Genomic DNA, 10,555 nt, shown 5'->3' with positions numbered 1-10,555 from the left:
TGCATGCCTGCTCTTTTCTATTTCTCCTCTTTATAATACTGGAAAATATTAGATCAAGAATTTGAGTATATATTAAGAAATTAAGTGTTACTGGGTAAAGATGTATTTGTGAAACTGTTGCTTATATCCTCAGCTCATTGCTGAGCATATAAAAAGCAAAGCAGATAAGTATACAATCTTTGGTTTATGAATTATCCTTTCATCCTGGAAGCCTAAAATTTTGAGCAAATAGATTCAAAATAGGTTGATTTGTACAGAATCTGAGTAACCATAAGAACTCAAAAGCAACTGCAGAGAAAAAAAAAAAAAAACCCTGAAAAACTTTGTTTAGCCCACTAAATAAAAATAGAGCACCTTTTAAAAAATGTTGAGACCAGTCTCTGGTCTCAACCAATCCAAAATATTTTTTTTTGTGAAGGCACACTTTCTTCCAAGATTGGAGGTAAGGCAGTATAAAGGCTTTACCATTTTCTTTGAAGTCAGTACAGAGAAAGGAAAAAACAGGTCACATTTATTTCACGTGTCGAAGAAACACTTCGCATTTCTGGTTTTTAAGTGAAAGTGTTCCCAGTGGCATTTTGACAAAAGTATAATGATTAACACATTATTTAAAAAATCTTATCATAGCTATTATAAAAAGTAATTAAGCATGCAATCTTTAACTTGCAAAACGAAAACATCATGTGAACGGGAGTCAGAGACATTATCATGAAAAAAGCCCTTATTAATAAATCTAATAAGCAATGCACAGAAATTTCATTAAGTAATAGAAAAGTTACAAAGCTATTTTACAGGATTTTGTAATATTTAAAATGAATACATATATACTTGTATATGCATACATCTAATAGAGAGCTGATAGAATTACAATCCTTTTGTATATGCTTTCAGTTTGGTAAACTCACCTCCTAAATTTTGCATTTATTTCATATTTCTGTGGCTTTCTCTGCTTTACGGGGTTTCCCTATATTGTTATGCAGATAATTAATGCATATTTATAACAATTCATGGCATTTTTTTTTTAAATTAGCCATTGGGTGCACAATGTCTTTGTACCTAATGTAGTGCAAGAGGATTTAACTGTCTTAAAATTATGAAGGAACTAACAAAATTCTTTGGACACGAGGACCATTAATAAGAAGGTAGAGATTTTAGAGGAAGTGTGATCATTGCATTTTTAAAAATCTTTTTAAATCTACTATATGATTGTCTAGCAATAAGGTATGGTTGGTTGGTTAGTTATGACTGTAAAGTTGTTTTCATCTAGAAACAATAAACTACTGCATTCAACAATAGGAGAAACAGGACATCTGATACAATTATTTGCAGTGATGGTTTTCCTCTGATTTACTCTATAACACACAGAAAGCTGTGGCTTGGGCAATAACCTAGGCTACTGTCTAGCTGTTGCCATTACCCATCACCTGATTCAGTATAAGAAAACTAGAGAATAATGTATCTTGCTAATTGTGCAATGAATTAAGTAGAACAAATATCTTACTCATTGTAAGTATATTATTTCACAGAAGTTCAGCCTTAATTTGCCATAGCATCAGTTTACTGTAACAAAGACACATGCATTATTTATGGTAGCTGCATTACCACTAAAGTCCAGTGAGACTTTACACTGACATGAATAATACCATGCATAATACCACTTCTCCACTGCTATCTGTGGAACCTCATTGCTGCTGGTAGATGGAAAGAAATGAGAAGACAGTTGAGACTTAAATTGCCAAATATTTTATGTAGTTACATAATGTCATATTTAATCTAGAATCTTTGTGTTCTCAAACCTGTGAAAGCTTTAACAATTCCAAATAATCAAAGAAAGAATTTAGGGTGTTGTCAAGACATGGAAGAACTCACATACCCTTCCCCAGAAAGCTTAACTAAGCTCTGGATCTCATTCAATTTGCAGATATACAGTCAAATTACACTAATGACAGACATAAACTAATCCAATCTGATTTTAAAAAGACTACATCAAATGTACATCAAACTATAACTCATGAAACAATGCCCTCCCTATGCTTCTCCTGTGCGGCCTAGATTCCAAGAACCCACAGCAGTCACCAGGGCAGTCAGCCTCTGCCTAAGCAATGTTGCAGAAGTGCTGCTCTCCAACTCCCCACAGCCCTGTCCTGCCTTGCAATGGGTCCATGTCCATCCTCAAATTCAGTCCATCCTGAAGGAGGATGCCATCCAGCACGTGAGGCTGGGACCCCCCAGCTGCTCCTTCCTCACTGAGCTGTTGTTGTGCTGGGCTTGGCTCCTGCCCCTGAGGCAAGCATGGATCCTCAGGATGCTCTGATGGAACCTTCAGTCTGGTGTCATGCTGAACAAAAATGCAGTCTGGGAGATAAACTCTCTTGAATTACTGTGGATAAAGATACAAAGTTGGCAGATTACACAGGAAACCATTACAACCTTATAGATACATTAACAGGTACACCTCCATTGCACACATTTCTCATTCTCTTCATAGCATGAATTTTCCTCGGCACCACAGAAGATAATGAGCAGTCCTCAGACACAGGTCCAAGGAGAGGTTCCTCTCATGGACTGTGGTCTCTTTAGAAACCAAGGCTTATTTTATGACAAGGAAGACAAAAATTATATATATATACACTCAATAACAAAGTGAATAAAGAACAATTTGCAATTTTATTGTGATTCAACAATTCATTGTCGATCCTGTGGTTTCCTTCAGCCATTATCACACCATTGGAAGAGCAAACAATTTCATCTTCACTAGGACTTAGCACTGGAAGATAATTCTTTGTTGTTAAGGGTACCTACATTGCTTTTTCTGCATTATTTAATGCTTATTAACTTGGATTACCTTTCCTACTGAAAGCAAGACCTACATAATAAAGTTCTTAGGTCTTTCCAAACTCATGAGTGCTGGGAGCCAAGATTTCTCTTCATAAGTATCCAGAAAGAGGCAAGAAAAGTGATTTTCTTTTTTTTTTTCCTTATCAAATAACTACCTGATGTTTTGTCTAAAAGTAAGAATACTTTTCCTGAGCCATTAAATATACAAATAGTCTCTTATAAAAAAAAAATTCAGATATAGGTGATGTATTACCTAATAATTACAAGCTGAATGTTGAGCAGTGGGCTACAATTCTGATAAGTGTTGGTTTGGTGTAATCACAGAAATATGAACTCTGCTCTTCAGTGACTATGTTTCAGTTTTATAAGTCATGATGAAATTTGTTACACATATTTTCAAAATCATCTTTTACATTTAGGAAATTATGTTACTTAAGCCCTTTGAGAAAGTGCAATATTGTGATAGATACAGTGCAGCATTGCACACTGCACAGTGTAGTGGGATGGCAACTGAAAGAAATGCCACTATTGCTACTCCATGCCAATGTCATGCATTGCCAAATTAAAATTAGTATGTTCTGAACTTTCTGCTACCTGGAGCATATTTAAGACTTTTCTCATAAGGATGAAAATCACCCAACCGAGGGGAAAATGGAGCTTGGTAGTCAAAGGGGAGTACTCCTTGTGTTCCCCACCCCCCGACCAGAGCATGTGTAATACTTTTCTATCAACCTCACAATGATTATGAGAATGATAAAGAGAGACTGAACCCTTTTGACAAGAAATGGCTAGGAACCACAAAGATTAAGAAATGCTGTCAGAAAGAAAAGACCAAGTGTCAAGGTTTTCATGGTGTCAGGATCTGTCCTTATGAAGTTGGGGGTTCGTGATGGTTGGTTAATTGATCTCAGAGTGCAAAAAACCAACACGGCAAGGACATTTGCAGTGGTAATCAAAAATAAATGTACCTTTATTGAATGACCACAGCAAAATGTTTTAGGGGGAATTGGGGAGAAAGGGAAAGAGTGAGGAAAAAGAGAGGGCGGAGAAAGGAAGTCATATAGCTACCAAATGTGGAACAACACAGTCCTTCGAAGACCAGTCAACAGAGCTTGTCGTAGTCACATCAGGGGAGATCTCAGAGATACCAGTTAACTCCAGCTTCTTATTATAGTCCATCTTTTGTGGGGGGAAAGGGGACACGTATCAAAATCTAATCAAATATAATGAAGAATAGTCTACTGAAGGAGGGTACAATTAGTCCATATTTTCAGCAGTGGGCGAGAACCATTGTCTTCTTGGTCCAGTGGTCACAACCTGCAGCCAAACATCTCACTTTGGTCAGCTTGCCTCCCCCACACACCTCCGCTCTGTTACAGGTTTCAGTCTCAGTCCTTGGGAGGAGAGGGGAGCTCCTCCATATAGGGGTTTCATGTCTCAGTCCTTGAGGGAGAAGTTTCCCCCATCTCAGTCCATCCGTCACAGTGGTTGTAAAAACAGATGAAGGGTCTTCTGTGGGGACCACCAAAGGTTAGCCCAGAAAAGTCCAGCCAAGCTGAGAGGTGGGGAAATTCCAGGGCTATTGTTGCAAAAACCAGGTGCAGGCGAAAAATAGGCAAAGTGCCCCCTTCTCCTTTCATTAAGTTCAGTAGTCCATGTGATATGGCAAACACACCTGCAGACAATAGCTTGGCAAGCCACAAGCTTTGCTCAGGCCTCATGATGTTGGTGGGCAACAAATTCAAGCAAAACCAGGATTCCAAACAGGATCCTTATTTTTTGGTGGTCCCGGTTTCTGTCCTTTTCACAATGATCGTGAGGCAAATGAGAGAAATTTTGGGCAGAGACTTCCATGTGGGTCTCAGGTCTACAAAGAGAGGAGAGCAGTTGTTGGTCGCAGTAAAGTTGTTTACTGCATGAATACATCAGTCTCGAAGGCAAGGAGTTCAGAGTCTTAAAGTCTGTGCTAAAAGCTTTCGGGCATAAGATCCCAATGTTTCAAGCAGAACAGAAGCAGCAGCTCCTGCAGTTTCTTATTCTTCCTCAATACAGGGGGTTTTTATTCATAAAAATCATCCAATCAGCTAAAAGCACGATGGATTCCAAGACATTTTTCCTACACCAATCAAACCTTAATTTGAATGTGCAAAAGTAGCATGAAAGTAGTGTCTGTTCTTATCAAAAAACTGGTATATAATATTATCTATTTATGCAAATATACTATCTGTTTTCTTACTTAAAATTTATGTATATAAATTTATCTATTTATGTGAATAGTTCTATCTATTTACCCATATACTTCTATCTGTTCTAGAAATGCAAGCAAAGTTCTGCTACGTTTTTGTTATGTCTGGAGCTAAGTTAAACTTGTGAGAAATAACACTACTGAACTTTAAACTAGGCTTTAGGGCCTTTTCTATTTAACACAGTCTCTTAAGGCACTTAAGATATATTTCTATTTACTTTAAATGAAAACTCACACTTCTATTTCATGTCTGTGTGGCTTAATATATTTCAGCTTCTCTAAAGGCTCTAATTCAAGCCCTGCATCTATTTTTCTCTCCGAGGAGCTTAGAGAGGCTTCTCTTCCATGCATTCTAACAACCAGGGAATCCTTTCAGACTAAGGTAAAGGAAACCAAGCAATAGAGAGTAGGTCCTGCAAATCATCTTGAAGAAAACCAAACACACACAGCTGACACAGCCAGAGTGCTCCTCTTTCTTCAGAGTAAAAGCAGCTTGCCATGCAACAACTGCAGAAACAAAGGCTCACTAGAGCCACATTCTTACAGCCTCAGTCAAAAATGAGCACAGCTAACAAAAATCTATCATAAAAAATGCCTGAGAGGCTTTCCATCAGTTGTTGCAACAATGCTTGCGAAAATTATATTGGATACTCCAAGAACTGAGGGGCTGAAAAAGCATATTTATAATCACATCTTTCTAGTATCAAAAAATGGTATATATTAAGGATCCTTTAAATATTGAAATGCATATGCTTTATTAAAACCTTATATTTGTAGCATTAGCTATGATTGAAAAAAATTATACATATATTTGCATATATATTTATATTTATATAGTTTATAAATGTATTTTATGTGCATATATGCATTAATGATGAGATTGTTGAATCAATCTTCAAGTACTTTGTGAAGAGGATTTTGACTATCCAAGGTTTCAAACAGACACATTGGATTCTACACAGAAAAGCTGGAAACCAAAATTTCAGAGACAATGAAAGATTTAGACCTGACATACCTGTGATGAGATAGCAGAGATTAACTCTTTTAGTTTACAACATTTATAGAACAGTTTGGGATTTCTTTTTCATATAACTGAATATCTAAGAGCAAAAAATTGCAAAGTCGTAGTAGTGAAAATATATAGAATGCATGCAAAAAACCCCAGAAGTAATTCCTCCATTAAAATGGAATACTTTCTGGTCAGAATATTTTCAAATAAAGGACTTTTTGAAAGTGACTTATAAAAGACATCAATAGATTAGGTGTTCACAATGTACATTACATTATATTGCATTAACAGATGTAATTTAACAGATAAATCCCACCCACAGTTTGGGTGGCAGTAGAGGCCAAATCTGTGACTTGAAAAAAAAAGAAGAATGAAATAATGAATTTTTTAAGAAAGATTATGGGGAGAGACAAGACGAAGTTATCTCATTTGCAGAGTGGTTCTCAGTTGCTAATTGGGAATTCAGCAAAGTCTCTCTCTCCTGGACAGAAAAGAGTATGAGTCTTTCAGAGGAGTGAATGCAGAACACTGCTTGAAAAAATCCACAAGTTAGAAATGGGACAAGGCCTTTGCCAGACACATACTCAAAAAAGAGTTATAAAAAAGGACAAGACCTGACATTGAAATTTTACCCCAAACTTCATAAATATTATAATAGTAACAGAATGAAAATGTAATGTGTTAAAATATGATTTGAATAGATGGTTTTTCTCATCATTTTACAGCGGGAGTTTTCATAATGCATTAATTATCTCTGAATCCAGCATATGACTTGGAGAAGATGCCTTAAGATGTAAGTGTACTTCCTTTACCTTAGCTTTTTATATGCTTTTTGTAATTCTTTACATGCATTCTGGGATCTTCAATCTTGTGGAATTGCTTACCTGCTCTAGTAATTAAAGGATCATGTGCCTTCCCTAGGCATTTATATAACCTATAATTTATGGACCTATATAACAAAGTAAGACAAGACTATACAGTCTCCAAGTCCTAATGTCAGTGGGTCAGATACTTTCCAGTTTCCATTGACAAGAAAGAACTTTCTTTAAGCAGTTGATCTTACAAAATGTTACTTAAAATTTAAATGCAGAAGTCTCAGTTTCCATCTACAATGTCTCATTTTCCCAAAGTTTAATATTTCAATTTTGCCAGCAAGAGGCTTATTTCATGTTTTTTGGTTGTTCTTCTTCTTTCATTTCCTTCAAGTTATTGGGAAGATTTGACTTAATTTTATTTATTGTTTAAAAACTAAATAAAATACTTTTAGAAAGTTTCTCCCTTGGAACACTGTGTACCTCTGGCAATACTGAAGGAGAATTCTTCTGTTCACTATAGAATTTTACTGGCCAGAAGTGCAGCACTACCAAGTTAACAAGCAATATCTATAACTGAGGATAAATATTTAATCCTGAATAAGAAACACATCTTATATAGCCAACAAAATAACTGCATCTATTTCACTCAATGTAATAAATACTGCCTATTCCAAAAAAAATATGAAGACCACTGCTTCTGTTGTGGGCATTGTGATATGAACCCTTTTTATTTGGAGCACAAATTACTCTCGCTTGTATTTATTTTCTAACAGCTGAACAGCATGGCACAGCTAGTAGAAGTCAAAAAATAGAAGTTTCCTCAAAATGTACTTATATACATCAAAAAACTCAATTTAATAACAATTTCTTTTCTATGACAGGAAGTATGCATTACAGTTTGCAATTCTTGCATTTTTGTAAGAGAAAAGGTAATTTAACCTTTTTCTTCTGCAAAAGTTTTTGTCTGGCTTGCATCTTTCAACTTCTGTTTATGAAAAACTAGGTCTTTGTAGCTATACCATGCCACCTTTTTAACACTGACATATGTACATATGCCATGTTTTTTTTGCTGGCAAAATGTAAAAAAAACTTAAACTGTGACAACACCCCAAATTTCTCCTTGTAATGAAATTATACTTAGATTTATTTTTTCATCTTACAGACCAGGACTAAGGCCAGTTACTTATACTTGACTAGAAAGGGGAAAATGTAAAGAACATGTTTAATTTTAGAAAATGCACATTAATTTTCCTCACACCTCCCCTACACAGTGAAGCTGAAATGCTACTACATTGTGCTATAGTCACTTTTCCAGAAGAAATTAAAGCTGACCCTGGAGACAAAGAGAACAAATATTTTGTGCAGGTTCTATGAAGCCTTTCAGATAAAAGGAAGCAGTTACTGGAAGTACTTTTTCCTTTTTGATGGTAACATGTATAAAGTACCTTGAAAAAAGAGCAAGAATCACCAGTAAATTCTGAAAGACTCTACAGCTCTCTACAGTCTTGCTCATTGGGAACAATGAAGGAAAATGAGTGCAGTTATGTGAGAGACAAACACATCAGATGTTTGCATTCCATCTGAAGGGAATATCTTCCCTAAAAATACAGAAAGATCAGAAAGTAAAGTACTCATTGAGGAGAAACTCTGAAGCCTCAGCATAAGTCATATAACTATCAATCACTCTGCCTCATTTTTAGAGGCTATTGGTCAATACTGGGCAAAAAGGAAATGTCAAAGACTTACCTTTTTATAGATGCATCCCATGCCACTCTTCTGTCTTCTGCAAGGGCTATGACTTTAAAAATATTGTAGGCCATATAGCTACCAATACTCACATGGGAAATGGACAATTAGATAATAAAACTGCTCTCATCATTGAATTTGGGGAGGTAAATATTTTTAAGTGTGTTTATGTAATGACCTCAACTAAAAATGCTTCATCTCCCATCAGATGTACATGAAGAAAGTTGGGGGGGTTCCCTTTTAAGAATCGGTGACGGAAAAATGAATGAATGGATACAGAAAAGATCATTTGGACATTTAAACCTGCCGTGAAAAAAGTCAGAAATTCTATTTATATCTCCCAATCTCCCAGCATGGGAGAAGAGAAATGAAGAATGTTGTAGCCTCCCTCTAGCACCTTGACAGTAAAAAAAAATTACCTAACAAATTAATAGCTAAAAATACCTCTGCTCATAAAATAGCAACATTTTTACTGATCTGTACCTTACAAATTTCACCAGAATCAGGGAGCAAAGGGAACTGAAGAGGAGAATGTTGGCTCCTATTGCTGCTGCTTTGCAAGTAAAACCAGTAATGATAATAGATCACCCTGTTTGTTACAACACAGATGGAGGGTCAGGGCATGTGAACAAAGCTCCAACAAATACACTGAGTACTGATACACAAGTCTCTCAGTTTCTACTGTATGGTTTCTTAGATCTTTTTCTGTATAATTAAAAAAAAAAAACCTCTGAAAGTCATTGTGAGCTAGATAAATCAATGCCTATCATCCCTCTGCTGAGATTCTCTGAAATAAAAGACAGAACAGAATTTCACAGATATTAACAATGTATGCATACAGACACTGAATAAATGATGCATAGAAAAATAATTTAGAAGTAGAATCAAAAAATTACAGAATGGTTGAGGAAGAGACCTCTGGAATCTTAGGGTCCAAACACCCTGCTCAGGCAGGGCCACTTAGAACTCCTTGTTAAAGATGATTTCCAGACAGCTTTTGAATATCCTCAAAGAGGGAGCTTTCCTAACTCCTCTGTGAAATCTGTACCAGTACTCAGTATCCTACCAGCAAAAAAAGGGCTTGATGATCATAGATTCACAGAATGACCTGGTTTGAAATAGATCTTAAAGATCACTTTAAGATCTATTCCTATTCCAAGCCCTTGGACAGGAACACCTTCCACTAGACTGGGTTGCTCAAACAACCAACTGGTGGCCTTGAACACTTCCAAAAAAGGGACATGCAAAACTTCTCTGGGCAGCACAGACAATGTTCAAAGTGACCCTCTTGTTTCTCTGATTGTGCCCATTGCCTCTTTTCCTGTCACTGGACACCACTGAAAAGGGTTTGACTGCACCTTCTTTACAACCTCTCTTCAGACACTTGCACACATGATGAGATTCCTCTTGAGCCTTCTCTTCTCTATGATGAACAATTCCAGCTATCTTCAGCCTTTCCCAAAGGAAGGATGCTCCAGTCCTTCATTCATCTTCACAGCCCTGTTCTGAATTCTTGCCAGTATCAATAGCACAGACTGTTTCTCTGAACTTGTGGTTTAGTATTTCCTTGCATTTGCTTATTGAATTTCTGCAGGTTACACTACAGTTTCCTCAACTTTTTGTGGATTTGGTGGATTGTCCTGAAATATTGCTGGAAGTACCAAGGCTCCATCCTGTTTGCAAAATGCATGGCACTTTTCATTATTTTATCTGTTCGTTTCACTCCGCACTGCCCAAGGCTCTGAAAATGTAACTAAGCCCTGCTCTGTCAAGCAACAAGAACATTCACACTGGGCAGCTAGGAGCAGGAAAATCTGAAAAAACGTTTTCCTACACCATAATTTTATCAAGAGAATGAAGAACTAATTTCAGCTCTATATTGAATTGGTCAACAAACTAGTC

Source organism: Passer domesticus, chromosome 1 (assembly GCF_036417665.1).
Source record: "Passer domesticus isolate bPasDom1 chromosome 1, bPasDom1.hap1, whole genome shotgun sequence".
NCBI lineage: Eukaryota > Metazoa > Chordata > Aves > Passeriformes > Passeridae > Passer > Passer domesticus.
This window is presented reverse-complemented; position numbering follows the sequence as displayed.